This window comes from Crocodylus porosus, unplaced genomic scaffold, assembly GCF_001723895.1.
Source record: "Crocodylus porosus isolate Cpor-Errol unplaced genomic scaffold, CroPor_comp1, whole genome shotgun sequence".
Lineage (NCBI taxonomy): Eukaryota > Metazoa > Chordata > Crocodylia > Crocodylidae > Crocodylus > Crocodylus porosus.
The window spans coordinates 16,450,134-16,475,410 of record NW_017728907.1 but is presented as its reverse complement, the minus strand read 5'-3'; the positions used below and the strand labels follow the sequence as shown (position 1 = coordinate 16,475,410).

The window sequence follows — 25,277 nt, the reverse complement described above, 5'->3', positions numbered from 1 at the left end:
TTACTGTCCAAGCTCCCAAGGTCTGGAACAGTCTGCCAGCGGAGGTGGTTCAAGCACCTACATTGAACATCTTCAAGAGTAAATTGGATGCTTATCTTGCTGGGATCCTAAGACCCAGCTGACTTCCTGCCCTTTGGGCAGGGGGCTGGACTCGATCTCCCAAGGTCCCTTCCAGCCCTGATGTCTATGAAATCTATGAAATCCACAGGAAGGAATATGTAATGGGAAAAATGCACAGTTTTTAGTGAGAATTCCAGAAAACTAACAAAAGCTCCAATGTTGTTAAATTATTTCAAATAACAGGGAATTGAAAGAGAGTATGGCATACCACTGGTTCCATGCTGACAGCCTAGTCCCAGAGTGAGCAAAGTCTGACCTGTGAGCCACCCTGGGACCATGGTAGACTCCATGGAAACCAGCAGGGGCTGCTGGGAAATGTGACCCCAGAAGCAGTGGGACCATGACAGTGCAGGGCCAGGGACTCCATGGAGACCAGCCTAAGTGGCACTGGCAGGGTGCATGACCAGGTGGGGAGCTGTTCTGGGACTGGGGCCAGGAGCTTGCAGTGGTGACAACACAGGCTGGAGCCTGGGCAGAGCCACAATCCTGCCCAAGGCCAACTTGAGAGTTAGGGGACAGAAATGGGCTCACATCACAGGAAAAAATCCTAGGGGCATCTGAAGGAGCACTGAACTTAATTCTTAAGGAATTACAATAGGTCTCAGCTACTGTGATGGATAAAGCAGAAACTGAAGAACAGAGTAAGAATCAGCGCAACCAGATAGCTATAGGTACATAAAGAAAGGAAATGAATGTCATAATTAGCTAAGGAGATATAACAACACTTGCTCTGACGTTCAAGAGGCCAAGAAGCAATTTTCTCCAATCTCTACACCTTGATTTTCTCTGCCAGAAAATGATTCTGCTACTATGGAAAACCCTTAATTTCTTCTTTTAAAATCCATTCCCCTTTCAGGCATTTCTGATCAAGTCTTATTTTAATATTTTAAAATGGCATTAGAGCTTCATAACTTGTTCTGGGGTATAAGTTAAATATACTGCTTGCAGCAAGCAGGAAATGGCAATTGAGCAGTCAAGGAGATCAGTAAATAAGAACTTACTGTTTACAGAGCAGAATATAACTGCCATTTATATAGCCAGACTGGACTGCACAGATCTGCCACCGGCTTAGGATATAATAGCTAAGAAGAGGACAATATTCTATTTCATTTAATTGCCTCATTTATAGACAACTAAATATCATGATCTGGCCTACCAATTTGAAGCAAGCATGCAGGCTTTAAAGAGATATCCCTTTCAGTATGAAGATTTAACGTTTTGACAGACTCTCCCTCTTACCTTTTCAGAGAACATTTAAAAGTTTAAAAGTGTAGTTCAGAAGTTTCAGGTCAAATCTTCAAATTTAGACAGCTAACTCCCATCGAAAAAAGAAACACCCAGTTAAGTTTGGGGGTTTTCATTTAAGTGAAGGTATGGGTTTTATTGATAGAAAAGAAGAATTCTTTCTGCAGTGTACCCCTGCATAAGTGTTTTCCCTGTTTCAGGGCTTATGCCTTGTCTACACTGGAAAATTTTGCTGACAAAAATTCTGTTGGCTCCGAGCAACCATTTACATTTATGTTATTCTAGCAGTGCTGTAATCTTCACTTGAGCCAACAGAGCATGAAAAGTACCCTAAAAAGGCATCCTGTTGGCCTTGACAGCACACTCTAAATCAGTGCAACGTGCAGTGCAAGTGAGGCCTGGCATTGTCCAGAGAAGGGAGGTCATATTATAGAATCCCACAAATGGGGGCTGAGAGTAGGTAGCATCTTACGTTAATGATGGATGCGAGTGTGAGTAGACTTCACCCAACATTTTCCAAATGCTTGCATCACACCCTGGTTTCCTCCCCCATTCTAACATGGATTCTGAAGGGCTTTTAAGTGGGACTGTGGCCCTCCTAACTACGCATCCTGCCATACTTATGTGAGCCTGTACACGAGGCTTGCTTATCACATAGACAAACTAGGTATATGCCTAAGGCCTTAAGTAAAGAAGGGGCCCAGTTGTGTTTCTTTTACATATTATAATTATTGAGTGAAAAAAGTAATATAAATATAATCCATGCCAGCAAACTAAGGCTGGGTGATGCATCAGATTTTGGATCCTCAGGGTGCCAGCAGACCTGGGAGCCCCTCAGGCAGACTGCTAACTGAAGGGTCCCATAGAGAGATGTGTCCCTCACCATCCAGGAATCAGCTCTGAACCCAATGAACGCATTATTCTTCATTATACACAACTAATTTGTAAGCAAGAAAAATTAACAAAGAAATATAATAACAATAGTTAATTAAAAAAACTAACAAATTACAATAAAAATTCACAAATACAACCTTAGGTGGATAATTTCAGCACACTAGGCAGTCCCACTTCTGTCAAACTACTTAAATAACTAAATTCACCTTGTTATAACTCTTTTAAACATTCCTCTCCCCCCCCCCCCCCAATAACCCAATGGGTTTCCTTCTGGTCACAATCCATTTCCCATAACAATAAATGGCAACAGAGCTATAACTATGTTCCGCCACTAGATGGCAGAGGGAAGGCTTCTGCTGCTCTGGGGAAAATGGACTCCTTTATTCTTTGGTAACACAACCAAACAGACTCTGAACAGCTGCTGTAGGCAATAGGCTCCCTGTGGTTTCCTTTATTGGCAGATAGAAACTGCTTAAGAGATCATTCTAGAAATACAAATACACATACTGCAAACACTACTGATTAGGGGTCTCCTCACACACCCAGGTTGGTTTGTTTTCTCTCAGCCCACTCCCTCTAGGGGCCGTCTCCCCCCTTCCCCCCAGCAATCCACCCACAGACAGGGGTTTCCCTCTGCAGGTCTCTAACTCTGCAGCTAGAGCCTTTCCAACTCCCAGCAAGCTTACCAGCCTTGCTTACCAGCCCCTCCCCACTCTTTCCCTGGCACCTGTGGCTCTGGTTGCACAGCTCAGAACCTGGTGGAGAATCAACTTCTCATGGGATGAGGCAGGCTGTCTCTCATCCTGATGCCTGCTCCCTCAGCAAGTTTCAGCTCAGTCTGCCTCGGCTGAGGGCTGAGTCTGCACCCCCCACCCTCTCCAGGCCTGGAGCTGGCTCCTCCTCAGCTTCTCTTCTTTTCCCTCCCACAGCTTTTTATGGTTCAGTAGCAGCCAACCAGAGCCCTCGATTCGTAATGTGTGCTCTGGTCACAGTTCAAATGCTCCAATAAAAATCATGCACTGTGCACTGCTTACTCTGTCTGGTAAAGCTTATACACCCTCTGTAAAGTTGCCACCCTTTTCTTGCAGAGTTCTTAAACACAGCTCACCCACTCAGCCTGTAGCAAGGCAAGCTTCGCAGCTGTTACTAAATATGCAGTATTAAGTAGGGGTCCATGAGTTTGTTTGCCTAGGGCCCATAAAAGGGTTAATCCGGTCCTGCCTGCACCACTCAAAAGACTTTAATGAGCAGTTGTGTGCATGGGATAGTAGTATGACTCCAAGTATAGGAGAATAAGCTCCTATTACAGTTACTTTTCAAGCACAAGGCCACTTTTCTTGTTTTGTGTACCAAGCATGTCAAGTGTGACCCAAGGATGAGAAAAGTTCTGCCTGTTAAGAAGTGAGTGGTGATTGTGCTTTAGAACCTGAACACTAGACCTAGGGTTGGAAACCAGATTTGGCTTACAAAGACACTGGATCCGATTTGTGGCAGCTTGGGGAACAGGGGGGAGGCCAAGGCAGAAATCAACAGCATGCTGCAGCCCAGGCAACAAAGGAGATGTCCTCAGCATCCTACTTACTGCCTTACTTCATCTACTTCAGTTATTCTCAACCAGAGTGCCTGGAGAACCAGGGTATGAAGAGATATACCAGGTGTTGAGGTGATAGCCAAACACAGGCTCAAGCTTCTCCTTGCCTGGATGCTCCCCTACCTCCACTGCCTTGCCCCTCTGCAAGAAAGCTACTATTACTACATAATTCTTTGAAATGGCATGCTGTTAGAGGCTGCTTTGAGTCTAATGAGGGGTGCCCTGAGTCTAAAAAGGTTGAGAACCACTGACCTGTGGCCTAGGCAGCAGGGGGAGCATCCCCATGATTTTACCACCTGCCCCATTCCATCTATTCCCTCCCACAGTGCCTCCTGGCTGCTCAACCCTGCCTGCTCCCACTATGGCACTGTCAGATTTACCCCATTCCATTATCCTTGGCAACTTAAATCAGTGACAGAGGTCAGCAGAGGCATGTTAGTCATTCTGGAGGCAGATTTTTGGCTGGCAAGCAGTGGCCCATGGCAGCAAAAGGCTTCCAACCCCTAGACTTATTACCAATCAGTTGGGAACCACTTTGGTAGTGGGAATTCAACAGTCAAAGCTGTAATGCCTGAGGTCTGTGTCTGCACATCCTACTGCAAAGAGTGACTTTGGACAACGCCTTAAATTTCAAATAGCACACTCTGTTTGCAAGTGTGACAGGATCAATTATAGTAATTGTTCCTAATCCAGACAACCCAAATATGCAGGAATGTTGCTAGGCAGAAGGTGGAAACCAGATGCCCAAATTTAGTTTGCAAGGAGGAGTAAGAGAGAGGAAAGGTTACATCTTCTCCAACCCAGGTATAACAAGTAAAAAATCTTTCAGCCTCTATTCAGAGCACATAAATATTGTATAACTTGTTTTTATCTCTTGTTTCCTGGTCTAACCACAGAGGGGGAAAGAAAAACAAAATAACTAAAACACTACATGCACTTAAATCTGAGTTTTCTCCTGTGGGGTTTAGCTTATCAACTGACATAAAGCTGAAGCTCTAACATAGGATGCAACTTCTTCAGATGTGCCACAAGGGAATTTGCTTCCGAAGTCAACAAAATGAAAACCTGCATTGTCCAAAATACACTTACCTAATGCTAGCATAGTTTTCCCCTTCAGACTGCTGCTATTTGAAAATAATAAGCTTTTGCTGGTAGTATCAATCACTGGAAAAAACAAATAGCACCAGCTAAAATCTTTACTTCAATACTTCATTTTGGGTACTGTATGATATCCAATCAAAGCTACAAGCTTTTTCAATTTAATACTTTTATCTTCCATTAACCTTAATTAGATCTCACTAATTTACCAAGGAGAAAACACCTTTCCTGAAACAATGACTAGACCATCCATCAAGATGACAAACAGGAGCTCCCCCACAAAATTCTGAAATCTGAGTTAACACTACTCAAAGTACAAAAGCTCCATTAGGAGCTAGTATGCAATGTGCATATTAAGTATTTGAAGGGCAGACACTAAAAAACAGCCCAAAAGTCTTTGGGGGGGGGGGGGGGGGGGGGGGATGGAAAGGTCAAATTTTTTCCTTAATTTGAACTAGGCCAGTTCCAAAATCTTTCAGCTAATTTATTTTTAGAAGGATTTTTATCATGTTGCAGCTTTCCCACATAAGAGATCAAACCACTTTGTGATATAAGGCAGAATTACTATTAACAAAATAGCATGAAAATTTACCAGCACTAGCAAAAAATTATTTGACCAACTTTAGATACTAATAAAAGTATAAAAGAAATTTTACTGCATCAGGAAGTTGCTTGCCTTGAAAGAACATAGTTCTTCAAAGCTATATGATACCATATATTAAAGTTTCATGCAGAAAAAATATCTTTCCTTTTACATCCTAAAGCCTGGACTTCTGATTGCCAAATCATTACTGCAAAATAAATTTAGGGTGTTAAATATCTTACGGAGACAAAATGGTTCTACAGAGGCATGTTTCTGTTCTTCCAAAAAGCCATTTTCATATATTCACAACTATCTATTAGTTTCAGTATTCTCTCCGAGAACTAATTTGACTTGTATCTAATCCCAGGTCCCCAAAAGATATAAATGTTGTACAATTCTCACTTTAAATATTCCACAAGATGCATATGAGCATCTTCATTTCCTTCCTACCAACTATCAGGTCTCATCACTTTTTTTCCTGCTAGAGGACAAGAAAAATAGTACTATGATGTTGTACGATATAGAAACACAAACCAAAAGATAAAGGAACTTAGGTCATTAAGTTAAATTACTTAGGTTAATTTTTTTGATGGCTACCAAGAAGATTTGGAGATATTAAAAATATGAATGAAAAGCCAGTGTTGGACTAAAAGCTAGGAGAAAAGTTTTCAAATTGTATAGCTACCTTACACCGTATTTCTAATATCAGTATCTGATACAATTGACAATGACTCAATAGACCAGTCTCATCTTATAACAGACTCATGACAAAAACGTATATGGTTTTTAAGGGGGGAGAGTAGTAATAATTGTCCCTGAGAAAAAAACTTCTCAGAACTTCATTGATCATTATTTAAAAAAAACAAGAAAATGTTACTGTGTTTTAGCTGTTAAAACATATCCTCTAAATAGATAGCAAATACATTCATTAGCCTTTAATCCAATTTTATGACTCAGTTCTCATGCCTGAGGCAAATTCCGACCCTCTAGATTAGAAGCTAACACAGTAGCAATAAAATATTTCTGGAGAAAAAGATATTCAATGCACTCAACTTACATACCCATAACATCAGAACTAGCACTTGAATGCATCCATCAGTGTTGTGTAATACATTAAAGTAATAAGATTAGATGTTTCTTACAATTTCAAATGACAAAAGTTGCATGTGAACATTAGTCAAGACCACCCCCTCCCCCCCTGCAAAACAAAAATTAACGTTTTGTCATTGGGATGGGCTGCTCAATAGTTTAACTGGAATTCAAGAGTTGCATTATATGAGGGATTTCTTTAGATAGTTTCCCTACACAAGGTCTTGTTTTTCTACTTTTAAAATTGGTGCTTAAATAAAATCCATGTGGCCACAGGAAACAAAAAGTATCAAAAGCCACCAACCTGTGAATCTAATTAGCTTCTACTTCATATATTTGTATATATAAATGTTTACGTGGAGTTTTTTTGTTTTGTTTTGTTTTTTTACACATCTAAACATGAACCTGATGTAATGGTGTCTTCAACACACATTAAGTTTCTTCATATTACATAAGGACTCTTTTTAAAGATTTTTACTTCAACACTGAATCTATTAAATATTTTGGACAGAAGTCTTCCTCCTCTACCCCACCCCAACATGAAACACTTTCAGCTTGTATCTAGTACAGTAAGTTACAGATGCTCTTAATCCTATGACTACTTATACTTTAGGGATAATAGGAAGAATCTTGCTCTACTACACAACATAAATACACCTACTCAAAATTCTGTTAAATGTCCCAACTTCTGGTGTCTACCTTTTTTTTTTTTTTTGCTTTAAGTTATGAGCAGGGATCCAGGTTTTCCATTTGCTGCAGGTAAAACATGGATTTTCCTCTTTAAAGGAAAAGAGCATGGGGCAATGGAGACCTGCATGGCCAGGCTGGCAGTACCAGGACAAGTGCCTCGGGTCCTGTGAGGCTCCTCTCCTATACCTCACTCCTTTCCACTCAGGCAGTCTGGCTCAGTTTTGATGGTATCACAGGCACCATCTGTTTCCACGGACAGCCTGCCTTTAGTTCTGGGCAGGTACGCGGTTGTGGCTTGCCTGATCACCAGATTGATTACTTAACTAGACTCAAACTGAAGTCATGTACATGGCGCAGGGGAGCAGGGCAAAAATGCTTACTGCACCAGGAGATTTTTTTCAGCATTCTGCACTCCACATAGCACAGCCTGCGTAGCACGTGGTCCCACATTGTGGGTTGGCCCCGTGGGGCTGATGCCTTGGATTGGCTGGCACCTGGCCACACACTATAATGCCCTGAGGGCCGTTTTCTTACACTCCCACGAGCCTTGAGGTCCTGATGCTTGCCTGCTCAGGAACCGCTCAGGCAGCCTGAATCAATGGGCTCTCAGGTGGATTCTCCCCTTGGATGGGTCCTATTGAAGCCCTTTAAGCTACCCTGGGTATACCTGCTGGCAAGGTTTCATGCAGATGGGGGCATGGTTAAGTCCATTCCCTGCAGTCCCTACAGCTGCTCCCTTGTACATACCTGAGTCCTCTCTCCCTGGTGTCTGGACATTTGTGGTGTCCTCTGGCTGTCCAGAGATCCCTGCCCTGGGACATGTCTCCAGCTTCAATGATGAAAGTGAGTAAGAGTTCAGATGCCGCAAGGTTTTCCCCTCTGCGCTCTGAACACATGTGCTGCTGTGCTGCCATCATATCCAGTCCGTCTCCAGCATGCGGAAGGGTTTCAGAGGTGCGCCTGATGCCTCCTTTCCTCTCCCCACAGACATCAGCAATCTCCTCTTATCAGGGGAACTCTGAGGGTCCAAGCAATCTGCTGTCCCTCTTCCAACCATGTGATGTCAACTGAGATACCGGCTAGCATCCAGCTGGTTAGTCTGCAGCACAGGGGCCTGCCACAATTATATATTCTACCACTGAACTGACAGAATCAGCTGAGATTTGCACAGAATTTGGGAAAGCATGGTTCAATTCCCTGCTCTGCCATAGGCTTCGTGCACAATCTTGGCTAAGTTACCTAATCTTTCCATATCCTCATTTTAAAGGCTGTAAACTGAGGTAAAAGCATTTCCCCTACTTCCATACTTCAGCTTGCTACCCAATGAATAGGGATTCTTGCACTATCACTACAGGAGCAATGTAGAGATAACTACTAGAAGCTGGAGGTGCATCATAGGTATGTTTTTGACTCACATAAACAAAAAAAAAAAATCTCAAAGACAAGGATTTTTGTGGACAATATATTTTATTGAACCAACTGCCTCATTTGCAGAGATTTAGTCAAATTCTTTAGATACAAGAAAACGTCTTACTCCAGAATTGGCCCAAGAAAGGTCAAAGCTTTTTTTTTTTTTTTAAACGTATACAAAAGTACATCAATTCCAGGTCAACAGCTAGTATATCATTCTCTGACTCCTTTGCATACAAAGAACATGACAGCAAAGAAGGGAACAAACCACATACAACTTAAACTACATAGGCTAAGTACAGATGCTTGGGGGTATTCAGGGCCCAGGAGCTGAGGAGGGAGCTAGGCACACCTGAGCCCCCACACACACGTATGCCCCCTTAGAATCAATGAGTCAGAAGGGACCTAGACAGATCATCTAGTCCGACCCCCTGCCATGGGCAGGAAGGAGCACTGGGGATGGCAGGAATCGGAGGCACCAGCAGCTGATCCCCCTAAGATAAGTGGGGGCACAGGGAACCAGCACAGCGGATCCACAGATCTGGTGGAAAAGCCCCCCAGGTCCCTTTCTGCTGAGCCAACGGAGATCCGCGAACAGAGTGCACCAGCATTCGCACAGGTGGGTGAGCAGGAAGGGCCAGGAGGGAGACTTCAGAAAGGGTAGGGCAAAGGCACCACACAGAAATATACATAGCAATTTATAAAATGGTGTCGACGCAGAGTGCTGCTAGGACCCCTGGCCAGGGGGCGTCACCTACCCAGGACTTGTCTGAGGCCTCCACCCAGACAGAGCCCATGGGGGAGCTGGCACCCCCTGCCCGCAGAGGATGCCCAGCAGGGCCAGGGGGGCAGGGAAACAGGGCCCCCACACCTGTCCTGCAGGCACCCGTCTTAAGGCCCTGGAGGCGCAGGTGAGGGAGCTCCAGGAGGAGGTTAGCAGGCTGAGGGGAATCAGGGAGGCAGAGGATGAAATTGATGGGTATTCTCTCTCCCTGCAGAGCCATGTATCCAAGGGAGAATCACACCAGGAGGTGCCCTCCACAGCAGACTGGCAGATGGTCCCCTCTAGAACCAGGGCTGCTTGCAGCAGAGCAGCAGCAGTTCCTCCAGTCCGGCTGAAGAACAGGTACGAGGCCCTGGTGACACTGCAGGAGAAGGAAGGAGAGGAGGAAACCTCTGGAGAGGAGGCCACTCCACACTCTGAACAGGCTGAAGGAGCTAAGCAGACCCAAAGGAAGAAACGTCAAGTACTCGTCACAGGCGACTCCATCCTCAAAGGTACAGAGAGTCCCATCTGTCGCCAGGACCCCTCGACATGTGAAGTCTACTGTCTGCCCAGAGCAAAGATCCAAGATGTGACAGAGATAATCCCAGCCATTATCCAGCCCACTGATTATTACCCCATGGTCCTAATCCATGTGGGCAATAATGATGCAGCCAGGAGAAGCCCTGATCACCTGATGACAGACTACCATGCTCTGGGGGGTATGCTGAAGGAGACAGGGGCACAGGTGGCACTCTCTTCTGTCCTACCAGTGAGCGAACGTGGAAGATGACATGAGACCTGCATCAGAAAGGTCAACTTGCAGCTTGGGAAATGGCGTTTCAAGGCAGACTTCGGCTTCTTAGACAGTGACCCACGCATCGGGACAAGAGATATGCTTGAGTGGGATGGGCTTCACCTTTCTCCCAAAGGTAAAGCATGTGTTCTCTTCTAGGTTGGCTGATCTCCTCCAGCAGGCTTTAAATTAGGCTCGTCAGGGGAAGGGGAAGACGAGGGCAGAGAAAGCCATGGACCACTAAACCAAGCATCACCCACAAGAACAGCCCAGCCTAGACCAATAACAAGCAGAACAAATACCCAGGTAAGCAACAGGGGCCCGGGTAGTACTGGGATTAGGGGGGCAGCGCATGCATCTTCAGGAGGCCTCAAATGCCTCTACCATACTACGAGCATTAGTGGGAACAAGCAGGAGGAACTTACCCTCCTGCTAGCTAACACCAACCCAGATACAGTGGGACTCACCAAAACATGGTGGGACCCAACGCATGACTGGGCGGTGAATATCAAGGGCTATAGGCTGTACAGGAGGAACAGGGCAGGGAGGAAAGGTGGGGGTGTGACGCTCTACATCAAGGAGAAATACACATCCTCAATGAGTAGCACTGGGTCAGGAGGGACAGACTGAAGTGCTCTGGGTTAGAAGACAAGGAGGTCAAGGGGAAAAGGACTTAATGGTGGGGGTCTACTACAGACCACCCAACCAAGGGGAAGAGCTAGACCAGGAATTCTTAAGTCAGCTCACAGAGGCAGTTAGGTCAAAGGATGTGGTCATCATGGGTGACCTGAACTTTCCAGACATCTACTGGGAGGAGCAGTCAGCCAGGTCTGACCGCTCACGTAGGTTCCTAACCAAGATACAGGACCTCCATCTAACCCAGGAGGTGCACAGCCCCACCATGGGAAATGCTTTGTTGGATTTGGTCCTGGCCATGGGCGATGACCTGGTGAGGGGTCTGCAGGTGCCCAACCACCTGGGCGACAGTGATCATCACCTCCTGGAATTCACCATCCTGCGCAAGGTGGTAAAGGGCTATAGCAAGGCAGCAGCCCTGGACTTCAGGAGGGTGGATTTCAATGAGGTAAGGAGAATAGTCAGGGAGACACTAAGGTGCCACGGGGGAAGGGAATTGGGTGTCCAAGAAGAGTGGTTGCTCCTTAAGGAGATGATCCTCCAAGCCCAAAGGAAGATAATCCCAACACGGATCAAAGGGGGCGAGAAGGTGCAAACGCCCCCATGGCTCACCAAAAGCATCTGGAAACATCTCCTAGCTAAAAAGGAAGTCCACACCCAATGGAAGGGAGGGGCCATCACCAGGGAGGACTATACCTACGTTGCTCAGGACTGTAGGGGGACGGTCAGGAAGGCCAAGGCAGAGATGGAACTGGGACAAGCTACCTGGATCAAGGACAACAAGAAGTCCTTTTTTAAATAGGTAGCAGGTAAAAAGAAGGTACCAAATAGTGTGGGGCCTCTGCAGGACATGCTAGGAAACCTGGTCCTTGCACCAGACAACAAAGCTAACCTATTTAACAATTTCTTTGCCTCCATTTTTCTGAGCAGGGACTGGGTCATCCCCCTCAGTGAAACCCCCATAAGCCCCAGGGGAGCTGCACTCAGGCCTACGGTCAGAGAGGACCTAGTCAGGGAACTTCTGGAGGGACTGGACATATTCAAATCAGCTGGTCCTGACGATCTCCACCCCAGAGTGCTGAGGGAATTAGCAGAGGTCATTGCAGGACCCCTGCCATGGCTTTATGAGCACTCATGGTGCCCTGGCAATGTGCCAGAGGACTGGAAAAGGGCCAGTGTGGTTCCCATTTTCAAAAAGGGGGGAAGGAGGACCCAGGGAACTATAGGCCTGTTAGTCTTACCTTGGTCCTGGGTAAGCTTTTTGAGAGAATTATCCTGGCACATGTCCGTGAGAAGCCAGCAGGGGAGATTATGCAACCAGCATGGGTTCATTAGAGGTAGGTCCTGTCAGACCAACCTGGTGGCCTTCTATAACCAGGTCATAAAATCCTTGGATGCAGGTGTTGCAGTAGACAGTCTTTCTGGACTTTAGGAAGGCTTTCACCACTGTTGCTGACCCCATTCTCATTAAAAAACTAGGAGACTGTGGCATCGATATCTAGTCAGATGAGTCAGTAATTGGCTGGAGGGTCACACCCAGACAGTGGTGCTGGATGGGTCTTATTCGACCTGGAGGGATGTGAGCAGTGGGGTTCCGCAGGGCTCAGTCCTCGGGCCCGCGCTGTTCAACATCTTCATCCCTGTTCCCCCGAGCACTACCAAGAGTGACAACAAATAACGGTCACAAGCTGGCAGAGGGTAGATTCAGGCTAGACATCAGGAGACGCTACTTCACAGTCAGGGCGGCTAGGATCTGGAACCAACTTCCAAGAGAAGTGGTGCAGGCTCCTACCCTGGGGGTCTTTAAGAAGAGGCTGGATGAACACCTTGCCAGGGTCATTGACCCCAGTACTCTTTGCTGCCGTGGCAGGGGGTTGGACTTGATGATCTGCTCAGATCCCTTCCGACCCTACCAACTATGAAACATTGATTCAAAAAGGCTGCCTAATATCAGGTAAGTTAGGATGGTGGGGAGCTAGCTGGGGGTCCATCAGACTGGAGGGAAACTGGGAACCCACCAGGGGATCAAGGGCAGGTGCAACCCATGGGTGGGTGTGGGGAAGAAGGCACAACCTGCGGGGGGGAGGGGCCAGGAGGCATGACCCATGGGGGGGGGGGGTTGTTCCCACCACAAACCTACAACCCCATTCCTCCTGTCCCTCCCCACACCAAGACTTACTTGCTCAGCTCCACCAATGGCGAATGCTGGTAAAAGCAGCTGCATTCCAACCAATTTGTAGGATGGGGGTTGAGAGGGCTGGGGGGAAAGAGGGAGGGAAGGAAAAAAATAAACCAGTGCAGGGGAAGGGAGGTTGTGAAAAGAGCCCCAAGGGCTGGGTTTTCTTAGCCCCCAAGGTAGTGCAGGGGAATTGGACAGAAGTTCCATGCACCAGTTAGACGTAAATCAAATAAGTCTGATGCTACTTTAGATCCAAGTTTATCTTAAACTGGGTTCTAGAATTTCTAAACTGGTCTGTGTGCATGAACTTCTGTACAGCTACAAATTTGGATTTGTATGGCTGAGAGTCAGAAAACAATACCACAGTTTTTAATCATCAATCTTAACACGTTTGTCAAAGATCAAAGTCTTTGATTTCAGATGCCGATGGCAAAAGGTCAAATGGCAAAAGGTCAGAAGCTAACACAACAAACTCTATAATTCTAATGTATCCCTCTGTATTAACAGTGTTGCATATACACACCACTATCTGTGCCTCATTTCAAATCACTTGAGCTTTTCATACAAAAGAGAGAAACTGACCTTGACACCCCAGCACAAAAGATAAAGTACCTGTAGTAACGAGATTAGCTGACTTTAGTAAAGTTGTAAAATTAAATATACTATGCATGCCATCCTGTGACCATACAGAACCAGTACCACCCAAGTAAAAATAACCCCCCTTTTTTATGAAACCTGAGCAAACAAAGAAAGCACAAGTGCCAACTCATTAATTATTTATGATTGGCATATAGCAATTGGTCACCTGTGTCAAATAAAACTTTGAAAGAACTTCCACCCAAAGCAGAGAACGGAGAACCGTGTATGCACTCAAGAAAAACAGATTGTGCACAATGAATGTTATCTCTTCCGCCTATTTTTTTTTTTTGGCGTACCCCCATCTCCTCTTACCAGTCCATTTATCTCTTTATCTTGACTAAGAGCTCTTGATAAGAAAGATAATGTCAATCTGCAGACTGCAATGGCTTATATGAATCACTCAGAAGCAACTGTCCTACCCACCCTGTAAATGCTGGGTAACATGATATCTGTATGCTGTAACTAAATCAATCAGCTCCTCTGCCTACACTGCAGCACATCAGAAGCATAAGTAAAATAAATCTTTTGTGAAACCATCACACTGTGTTTAAATCATACTGACTCCTGCTCACCGTTATCACCCACCTGCCTGGTCATAAATCCCCTCTTCATGCCAAGCCGGTCGTGCCGACCCAGGCTCGCAGGTCAAAGGTGCACGGGAGTTATGGGGCGCGACAACGTTTAATATGGAAATGTAACAACGATGTTGTAGTCACAGTATAGTTTTACTCTAAATATCATCTTTAGCTACGTTGTAAGGATAAAATTAAAACCTGCCTTCTTAATTACTATGCCAATACTGCAGATATCTAAATTTACTCCTAATCCCCTTGAAATAAAGCTGAAATCTCATTTGAAGAGCTTCAGGGAGATTATAACTTTTTCTAGAGCCACTGTTAATATCTTTTACATACACTAGGCAAAAATAAACTGTATTGTATATTAAATCTACTCTGTAAAAGTAAAAATTTGAATACGCTTTTGTAAAAGTAATATTTATTCAGCCAGTAATATATTAAAATGTAACTTTAAATCAATTATGGTACTCTTTTTAAAGATTTCTAATTTACCAAATAAAAAGCAAACTCACTCAAGTGACAAGTCATCTACTATAAATGTAGGTGTCATCTAAATAGTAGGAGAGTTTTACAAACACACCCAGGCACATAACTCCCACTGAAAGCTATTCCTTAAATAAGGTCTTCTTTTCCTTTAAGAGTTTTCCTTCTCCTCCCCCACCCAGAAGAAAAGTAAGAATTTTAGCTATTAAATACTGAATTATCCATGTGTATGCATACTTAAGATTGGTGAAATTTAATTCAAGTATAGTAAGATTTGTGTTAATGTGTGTCAATTCTCTGTGCTTTAGGAGGACATAAAGCCTAACTTTTTGCATGAAGAAACCATTCAGCTCAGTTCACATCATGAAGCTCTAGAAATTTAAGGCTCACTCAACACTGCTAGAAGTAGGCAGAAATATGGAAAAAAATTGGAACAAACTTACTCTTTAATTCCTGAAGTTGTAGAGTTAACAAGGGACAAATAACTCTAGTTTTGACATGTTTAGAAAACCCAGCAATACTTGAGATCCTTTGAATAAAAGCTACAACTCCAACAATAGATTTCACCAGTCTAATGGAACAAAGATTTCACTACTGGTATTTTTTTTTATAAAGCTTCCTAGTACTCTCCATGGAAATTAAAGACCTGTTCAAAAACTGCTTCTGAAATGTTAAGTATTTTATTTATACAGAACATACTTGCACACTTCTTTGGCTTTCTTGTATTTTTAATACAAATTTTCTTTGTATTTCTAATATTTACAAAGGTAATATATTAATTCCAGGTCAACAGCTAGTATATCATCATTCTCCGACTCCTTTGCATACAAAGAACATGACAACATGCACAGAAGGGAATAAACCACATACAACTTAAACTACACAGATTAAGTACAGACATTTGGGGACATTAGGGGGAGGTTACAGTGATTTAAAGTGGCTGCCCGATATCAGGCAAGTCAGGATTGGGGAGCCTAGCAGGGGGTGGGGAATGGCCCCATATCAGTTAAGTCAGGATGGAGAGCCAGCAGTGGCTCCATACATTTCAATTATTCCTTGTTTGATTGTACATTTAATTAAGAGTCCAATAAAGGCTCTTAAATGGAGTAGGGTAATGCATCACAAACACACCTTCTACCACATCTAAAGAGCCAGGAAAGCAGGAAGCAGGGTGTTCCTGATACAGAACTTCAGACATGGTAAAAACTCTCTGAGAAAATGACAAAATACATTGAGCCTCAAACCTAATGGTGTCCAGGGAAAACCTCAAAATCCACGCAAGAAGAAAGACAAAGAGGAAATGCCTTTCTTCTGGAAATCAGAAGTCTCAGAAGGCTCTCAGGTGTCAACAGAGCTATCCCCAGCTGCCAACAACTCAAGTTTGCATCCTGAAAATTTCTACATAATGCTGACATACCAGAAATTCAGAAATGTGCTACAGAGTTTGGGAAAAACAAAGAGTAAAGTAAGTTATTTATAATATAAAGGATATTATACCAATTATATTACCCTGGTAGAAAGGATTGAGTATAGAGGTTTTCAATTAATATAACTACAAGTTTCAGGTGGAATTCAAGGATCACAACTGCAGAAGATAAAAGCAACTTGTATACAAAACTATATCCTGTCAAGTCTAGTAGCAAGTATCAAGAAAAATAGTTCTTGGATTAATGAGTCACTCTTTTTTTTCTTTTTTTTTTTTGAATAACCAAGTTAGCAAAGTTGCAGCCTTATCATCAAATGCATGCAGCTCTAACCCACTCCTCAAAGGCAATGATTTATAGGGGTGTGCGAAACGGGCCATATTTGATTTGGATTCAGACCAAATTGGGGACAGTGATTTGATTAGTTGATTCAGATCACTGTCTGCAATTCAACTCAGCCAAATCTGAATCTGAAGATTTGATGCTGATTTAAAAAAGAGGCCATAGACGCAGCTTTAAGTGTTTTGTCTACATACCTTGAGGTACCAGGGGTGGGTGGCTTCTGAACACTGTGATGGTGGGGTGGATGGAGCGTCCCAGAGAAGCGTTGGCAGCATGCTCGGCAGCAAACCCAGAAGTGGACTGTACAGTACCACTGCACCCCCCGGTGCAGCAATCAGCTGTGGGGGGACCCCAGGTGCCCCCCCAGACCCAGGAGGCACCAGTTGGCAAGCAGGAAGGGTAAAGGTGGGGCCCAGTACACTCCCCAGCAAAACTGGAAGTGCTTCTGGTCCACTTCTGGGTCTGGTGCCAAGTGCGTTGGGGAGCCTCCCACAATCTTGTGGAACACTCCATGTGCCCCAGCATCACAGCATTCATGAGCCACCTGGTACCTCAAGGTATGTAGAAAAAACATTTAAAGTTGTATCTATGTCCACATCGATTCAGAGGGTTCCGATTCGATTTAGAGAGATTAAAGGGTCTCTGGATTCAATTCAGATTCGGAGATTCAGCCATCAAATCGAACCAGGGACCAAAGCTTCGTGCAGCCCTACAGATCTACAATGTGGCACTAGAGCATAGAAGATACAATTTGCAGAACAATACTAACTGTAAAACAGGGATAATGTTAGGCCACTTTCTTAATGTGCTGAGATCTATTTTTAGGTTGTCTCCAACTTATCTGCGATTGTAACCAACTACAACCAACTAGAACTAGGCTTAAAACAAAACAAAAACACTCCATTTCTATTTTCTTTCCTTCGTATTTTCTGCCCTTATATTTTAGGAGTGCACCAATAATGATTTTACTGGTCGATACCAATGATTAACCAAACATATAGGCTGATGCCAACCAGATAACCAATACTTAGTAATAGTGCAAGGCACTTTTAAACTACTAACATAAATAACTCCCCCTCACACACACATACTGCTCATTGGGACCTCTATTCTGCTGCGGGCTCAAGCTGATAGTGGGGCATGGGGACCAGACTACGCTCACTAAGGTACTCTGGGCACACAGCCGTAATTGATTGGCTACAATGACCCAAAAAAGCCAATAACATCATTTCTCCTTTTATCAGTGCCAATTCAATATCCAGCAGATATATATAGTCAACCCCTATTATTTTACCCCGTTCAGTTCCTTTTATTATCTCCCCTATGATGATTTCTAAAGAGATTTAAACATGTAGTTGGCTGCCACAATTATAAGCTTGCTTTTTTGTACTAGCAAATGCCAAAATACCGAACTAGAATGAAGGAAGTATTTTTAAAAACATAATAACATGCAGACTGCAATTTTGCAGTGAACCACACAGCCTATATTAAGGTCTTTCATTGGAAAAGTAGCTTCACAGTTAATACTTCTGGGCTATTTGCTTGCATTAAAAGTGAAAATAAAACAGACCTTCAAACCATTCTATGTCTCCCCACAAAAACTCCATTAACAATATAACTTCAACTGCAATAATTTTACAATGACAGACTCTCCAAGCTAAATCAGATCAACTTAGATGCTTTGCCTACTACTCTACCATCACATTAAGCACTAATCCTTTTTAAGCATTTTGATCAAATTGACTTCTTAGCAGCTTTCTGCAATACCGCACAGAAGGCCCTGATTGAATTTCCAGTCCCCAATACTGACTTCTGGCCGAAAAGAGCTAGTAATAGTTCTTTTTGTCCCTTTGGAGCTGGCTATGCACACTGAAAATAACTGCTCTGGTTAATTTAGTAACAATGACAGAATCCGAGGGCAATCTGTGCATTCTGTGACAAGGACTCTGTTTCAATGGGAGGCAAGTTGGTTACATTTTTGAGCTTGACATAACATGTAGCCAAGTGGAACACCAACCCTGCATGCTCCTTCCAGAAACAGAGTTATAGAAAACAGTTACATCTAGTGGTGGCAGCACAGCATCCTGGAGATGTCTTTTTCCTGCATTTCCCCAAGCTGCTGCAACTACCAGGTGCAGCTTTCCATCATACCGCTGTTTCCAGGAGGAATAGGAAAACCTGGACTGGGAAGGGCTGTAACAAGAAGTTCCATGGGTTGGGTTGGCACTCCTTCCTGCATTAGGTTTATAAAAAATAAACCTAATGTGGGCAGAACTATCTGCATCTGCTTCTGCTACAGCTACTTCCTGAACTGGCTCCAAATGAGGTGCATAGAACAGCTTCATCTGGCTGTGGCCACAGTACCCACACCATGGCACCCCCGCTGAAAACTAGTGAACTAGGAACTATCAATTTCAAGACTATTAGAGGTATGAAGTACTGTGAAAAATAAGGCAACAGGCCTTAAAGAAGTGCAAAAACTTTAGCACAGGCTGTTCCCACAGTTAATGAACACTGATTATATGGAGTTTGGGTAAGTGCATAGCCTTTTTTGAGACACAAAACTATACATTTAAACAGGGCAGTCTGTAATTTTAACTGCATTTGAACTTTGAAGACTGATATTCAAAAATAGAATAGGTTAGTAAAATTCAGTTTGATCCATTTATATATTTTCATGGGTCCTTTTATAACAACTAATAGCAGATTTCATTCCTGTATACATTATTTCCTACCACACTCTAGTCCTCTCCTCCTCAAATCTGGTTCTAATGAATAAGAAAAGGAACACCAAAACATTAACAATTAAACATTGTAATTTGTGAAAGCAACCATGAGACTTACTAATAAAACTAGAATTAAATGTTTTGTGCAAAAAAAAAGTTTAATATGGGAATTAAAAATTAGCCATGTCATCTTACAAGAATTAATATCTCCAGTATGGAATAAAATGTAATGAACAACAGAAGATCTACATATCTTAAAAGCAATTTTGTGAGTTATATGGTCACCCTGGTATCTAAATAGCAATGCAGTTGAAGTCGCATGAAGCTCACAGAAGGACTCCGGTAACTTCCCTAACTTGAACTGTACCATCAAAGGAATACCATTCAAATAAAGATCAAGCTAATAGCAACTAAATCAAGCAATTCAACCCAACTCAAATACCTTGCTGCTGAGTATCTAAGATCTAACTGATATGCAAAATTATATGCAAAAACCTGGTAGTCACAATTCAAACTCTATTAAGTGCCCACAATGCTGAAATTACCAACCCTCATCCCCTCCCCCCCCTTGTTGGCAGAGAAACCCAAGGCCCAAACTGACAAAAAACATGTTAAGTTTGAAGCCTGTCCCCCATCTCTTCTGTAAACACAGCACCAAAGTTATTTTCAAAAAACTATAAGCATGACTATCCTTATCCCAACAGGAAGTCTGACAACTAGATATACAAGGATGCGTTTTGCCCTTTTACAATATTTATCATAAATAAAGAACTCATGTTTCTCCCCCATCTATTCAGGACTTCCCTACACACCAAAGGCGCACTGCTTTAACTGTTACAGCAACATCCTGCAGCAGACATCTGGTTCTCTCTCTATAAAAGGTGGTTATGCTGATCAAACTTACTCCTATAAAGGGAAAAATAAGCTTTGCCAATGGTTATTATATAGGCATAACTGTGTAAGAGTAGCTAGAGTACCGATATAACTGAATCCATACTGGTAGCATTTTAACTGGTACAATGATTTCACCAACAGAATCCCTCCCCCTAGCCAGAATACCAATGCCAATTAAAAAAAAATACCATGCAAAGCAAGCCAACAAGCTTGAACATGTAAACAGAGATTAAATCAATGAAGTACTGTCTTTTGGTGTATGCATGAGTTTGAAGTAACAGTTTATGCCTCTGAGAACTAGCCCATTCCTCTTGATAATTTGACAAATGTAGGACTTAAAGATGACTTAAATGCTGAATTAATTTTTCCAGAATACAAATCTCTCCCACTTCAAAAGGTACCATACAGTCCAATCACAAAAATTTCAACTCACTGCTGATCATATCTAAAGTGCAGTTTTGCATGAATACTAAAAACTGTGGCAGGATGAAAACTAAAAATACAGGAGGCAGAGGGGAAAAAAAAGCCATTTTAGGATAAAGAGCCATTGAACTGATTAGATTAAATTTGTTCTTTAATTCAAATACCTTCTTGCTGAGTACTTACAATCTCATAGCATGGCAAAGAGAAGGGTGTGCACAGAAACCATTAGTTTCTACTTTAAAATATTTCTTTCAATTGTAATAAAAATAGTTCAGGTCTGGTTTATATTTCCTGCAAGCATCTCTCTTTCATCTGTACCTCACTATAAGTTGTCACAAATTTTAAACACATATTATTGCCAAATCACCGAAGCCTGCTTTGTTCTCTGTTTACTCCTCCAAGTATGTGACAATTAATTCAATTTTTTACTTCAGTTTGAAAAAGTGTTCAGTGTCAAGAGTAACTCCCTTTTGAGTTTCTACATCAGAATAATAGATTTTAAGGCCATAAAAGACCATTAAGATCACCTGATCTCACCTCCTATACAACACAGACTGCTTACACCAGAAAAAAGGCCAACAGTATTTTTAAAAGACTATCCACTTAAAAAAGGCAACAGAAATAAAAGTTGCCACCTCTATTCTCCATTACCACTTAGTCAAAAAACTAGCTCTCTCACCAAAATGAGCCAAAATTGTTCAAAACGCAAAACTGCCCAACTGGTACAAAGGAAAAGGGGAGAAGGTAACACGAATAGGGATTAATTAAAATTTAAGTCCATTTTGGAAGAAATAGTGCTGAGAAATACAGAAACCAAGAGAACTGCTCAGTCTTAAGCACTGGTAACTGTATTACAAAAATAAATTTGGCTAACACTGAAAGTCTTAGGAAAATGGAGGAAGAGTAGTATTTGGCTTTTCCATATTGACGCTTGAGTGTATAACATCAAGAAGCACATATATATGTCAGAATGGGTGAAGATTTTATATGTGTGCATCTTTCAAAAGCATAGACCAACACAAGAGCAATAAAGAAGAATCAGCAGAAAGGGAGGCAATGAGAAACCCCTCAGATTACCAAGTGCTATGCAGAGGTGGAATTCTGCCACTATTTAATAAAATAAATTAACGCTATCTGGATAGTCAGTGTATTAACATGTGCCAAATATCTCAACTGAAGGATGCTATATTTAAGTCGTTTAACATGTTAGAACACACCCTAAACAACTAGCCTCAAGGCTGCTTCTGACCCACTTTGGAAAGTCAGATATTTGTATGCATGTGCACAATGAAAACAAAGATTTTAGCCCCTCTAGATGAAAAGTTAGCCTTGCAATCATGAGCCAGGGAGAAATCATGCTGTATTACCTGCTCAAATCTGCATACTTCTTGAAATGATGGCCAAATATATTCTTACCTTATTAACTGCACTGGAGCATTAACTATTTAAAAATCTCATGACAAGTGAAACATATCTGAGGGATAAATGATAGGAAGAAGGGCAAAAATAAAGCTCAGAGAGGAACTATTGCTGGGAAAACAAGTGAAAAAAACTAACCATGAGTGAGTTTAAGACAGAAATCAGAAGCTTCCCAACCATTCAAACACCGAGGGCTTAGAACAGCTTTTCATTAGATACAGTTTGATAAATGTACAAAGGGATTATACAAACAACATGGTACTTGAAAGGCTCCTTCCAGTCCTATGTTCCTACAAAAAAAAAAATGCAGAGAAGAAAGGAGATACATGTAAAAAAGTGAGAGAAAAAACAGACAGAAGGATGAGGAAGAGCAAGAGGGGTAAAACTAGGAGTGGCCATAAGACAAGTAAATTTCCCTGTTCATTGTAGGCCGCAAGTGAAAACAAGGAACTAAGAATTAATGATGTTTCCTAAAAGCTTTGTTATAACACTAGGGCCACACATACCTCTGCAGAACCCTCTACTGACATTGTTGAACAGAAGTAACACATGGCCCCCAAATTAATGCCTCAGTCCTTGAACAATCACAAATGGAGTTCAATGCCCTAAACCAGGGGGGTTCCCAACTCCAAGGCCACGACTCAGTACTGGGCCACAAAGGGTTGGCTGCCGCAGACTGGAAGTGACTGCAAACCAGCAAATTGTGAACTGGAAGTAACTGGCATACTGCAGACCAGCAGCCAACCCTTTTTTATACTGAGTAGAAAAGGGTCACTTCCAGTCAATGGTTTGCCAGTCCTCAGCATAAAAAGGTTGGGAACCCCTGCCCTAAACCAGTGGTGCTCAACCTTTTTACTTGACAGACCACATGGGCACCGTCTGCTCTAACCACAGGCCAGATGGCAGTGCCAATCCAGTGCCCAGGACCAGCATGGTGGGCACCATCCAGCTACATGGAGGGAGATACAGGGCAGCGTAGCCTGAGCTCAGTCCTGCAGTGGGGTAGGGAACTTCATCCTGCCTCTCCCTCACTGGGTGTAGACGGCATGGCTCAGTCTTGCAGGGAGGTAGGAGATGTGGCTCAGACACAATCCAGCCACGTGGGCAAGGCAAGATACAAGTGGAGCTTGACCCAGCCCCGTGGGGGGGTGGGGGAGAAGAATATGACCTCGCTCCACCAGGCATGCAGGGCTTCAGGTTTGGGAATTTGGTAGGGGGGAGGGTGGACATATTAATGGCCACCACTCCCCTGCCACAGACTTCCCAACATGTGGGGAGCCCCACAAGCCAGATCCAATGACTCCATGGGCCTCATCCAGCCCATGGGCCAGAGGCTGAGCAACCCTACCCTAAACAAAACAAGATTCAGTATTCCACCATCTCTCTTAACTGGAAGTCTACAGAAGTACTTACACACATTTTTAAGTTTTGCTTCAGTTATAGGGACAATTTTTATTAGCAGTCCATTTCTAGACCACTCAGGTTCAAAATGCAACTTACCCCACACAAGCACTATTTGATGGCTAATGTGTGCCATACAATCCAGATGGCCAAACTTTTGTAGCCTCAATTGTACATAGACTTCAGTAAATTTAACTTCCAAAAACTACTCACACAGCATAGGCATGTACACAGAATAACTCCTTCCTTCAGTACAACAGAAAAGTCCAGTATATTAATAAACCTTTAAAAAGGCTCAACACAGCACTGGGGAAATCCAAGTGCCCACAGTCGCTGTGCGACAACTATTTGCAGCTGGTTTCAGTCCTCAAGTTCTGCACGCGCATAGACAGGCAAAACTTGGCTTCAGTCAAGGGGACACTTAGCTCACATCATATCAGCTCCCACCAGTCACATGAGTTTTCAGAGAAAAGAATTCATTGCTCTCAACCTTCACAGGCAGTAACTTTGTCAAGGATGTAGGAGGTAAAGCTGCCATTACCAAAGCCTGAGCTGGCATCACATGCTACCAATATCATCATGAGACTGAAAACCAAAAGTTTTTCTACATAGTCAATTTCTGAATAGAAAGGGTTTTATTTTGCTGGCTCTCACTATGTTATCTGACGAAGAGTAGGTATTTCACAGCTTTCCTGGAGCTCAGAACAGAGGATGTCCTAGGAGGAGAAACGCACAAGCTGCAAGGAATCAGAACTCATGGTAGAGGTGAGTGATACTTTTTATTAGACCAACTAGACAGCTGCAGAAGATGTTCTTGATTTGCAAGCTTTTGGGCACAGGCACCCTTCCTCAGGCATAGGACAGTGCAACTATCTAGTTGGCCTGATAAAGATACCACCTACACGAAGAGCTCTAACTGCTTCTGCCTGTAGACCCACGCAGCTACAACCTGCATCCCTGAAACTGCAAGAAGGAGACACAAGGATCTGACTCAATTTGCCAGAAGGGTGCAGCCCAGTCCTGAAAGAGTGGCAGCAAGAGCAAAGTACGGGCCACCCTCTGGAAGCCCAGAGACACGCGTCCCTCTTCTCAGAGCAGAGGTGCAGCCAGGGCCAAGCGCAGCAAAGTTTCGCTGAGGTGTTTCACACAGGGCTGGGGGGCACGGATGGGGCCGGGGGGGGAGGGGGAGAGGCAGTCGTGCAAGGCGCGGAGATGCAGAAGCCTCCTGCGGCAGTTTGGGTCTTGGGAAGTGACTTCACCCTTCCAACCCCTTCCACCTCCCCCAGCCCGGAGCAGAGCCGCTAGAGCTCTGCTCCCGCCCCGGCAACCTCGTGCCGCTCCCGCGGGAGGTAAATACCGAGGGCACCGGCCGGCCCCGCAACTGTGAAGCCGCCCGAGAGACGGGGCCCCACTCCTCCCTCCCAACCCCGCGCAGCAGCCCGAGCCCCGTAGCGGGCAACGCAGCTCCCCCACCCCGCTCCGCCTGTCCGTCCGAGCCCCGCGGGCAGCCCGGCCACAGCGCCCCCCAATAGCGCTCACCGGCGGCGGCAGCTCTGCACTCTCGGCTGGCGGCCCCGTCCCGGCTGCGCTGCGCTCCGCCCCGCCACCCAGCACCCGCGGAGGGGGAGGGGAACAGCGCGAAGGAAGGAGGGGGAGACGTAGGGAGGGGGACCGAGGACGGGGGAAAACACCCGGCGCAGGCGCACTAGCGTGTTCTGGCCGCCGGCAGGTGCGCACGCGCGCGAGGGGGGCGGAGCCAACGGTGCTGCTGGCGCGTGCGGAAGAGACAGTGCGAGTTCCGGTAGGGGCGGGGCTAAGGATCTCGTCTAACCTTTTTTGTGCCAAGACTCATTT

At 44.0% G+C, this 25,277-nt stretch overlaps 1 protein-coding gene across 2 annotated transcripts in view; it reads right to left on the bottom strand.

Annotated features, from left to right (window-relative positions):
- RABGAP1L (RAB GTPase activating protein 1 like) overlaps positions 1–24,985 on the bottom strand; it is a 462,175-nt gene extending 437,190 nt beyond the window's left edge. For both annotated transcript variants that reach the window (XM_019530871.1, XM_019530872.1), the window contains exon 1: positions 24,963–24,985. The gene's annotated coding sequence lies outside the window, so the exon portion shown is untranslated. The remainder of the gene's footprint in view (positions 1–24,962) is intronic.
- Between the last annotated feature and the right edge of the window lie 292 nt (positions 24,986–25,277).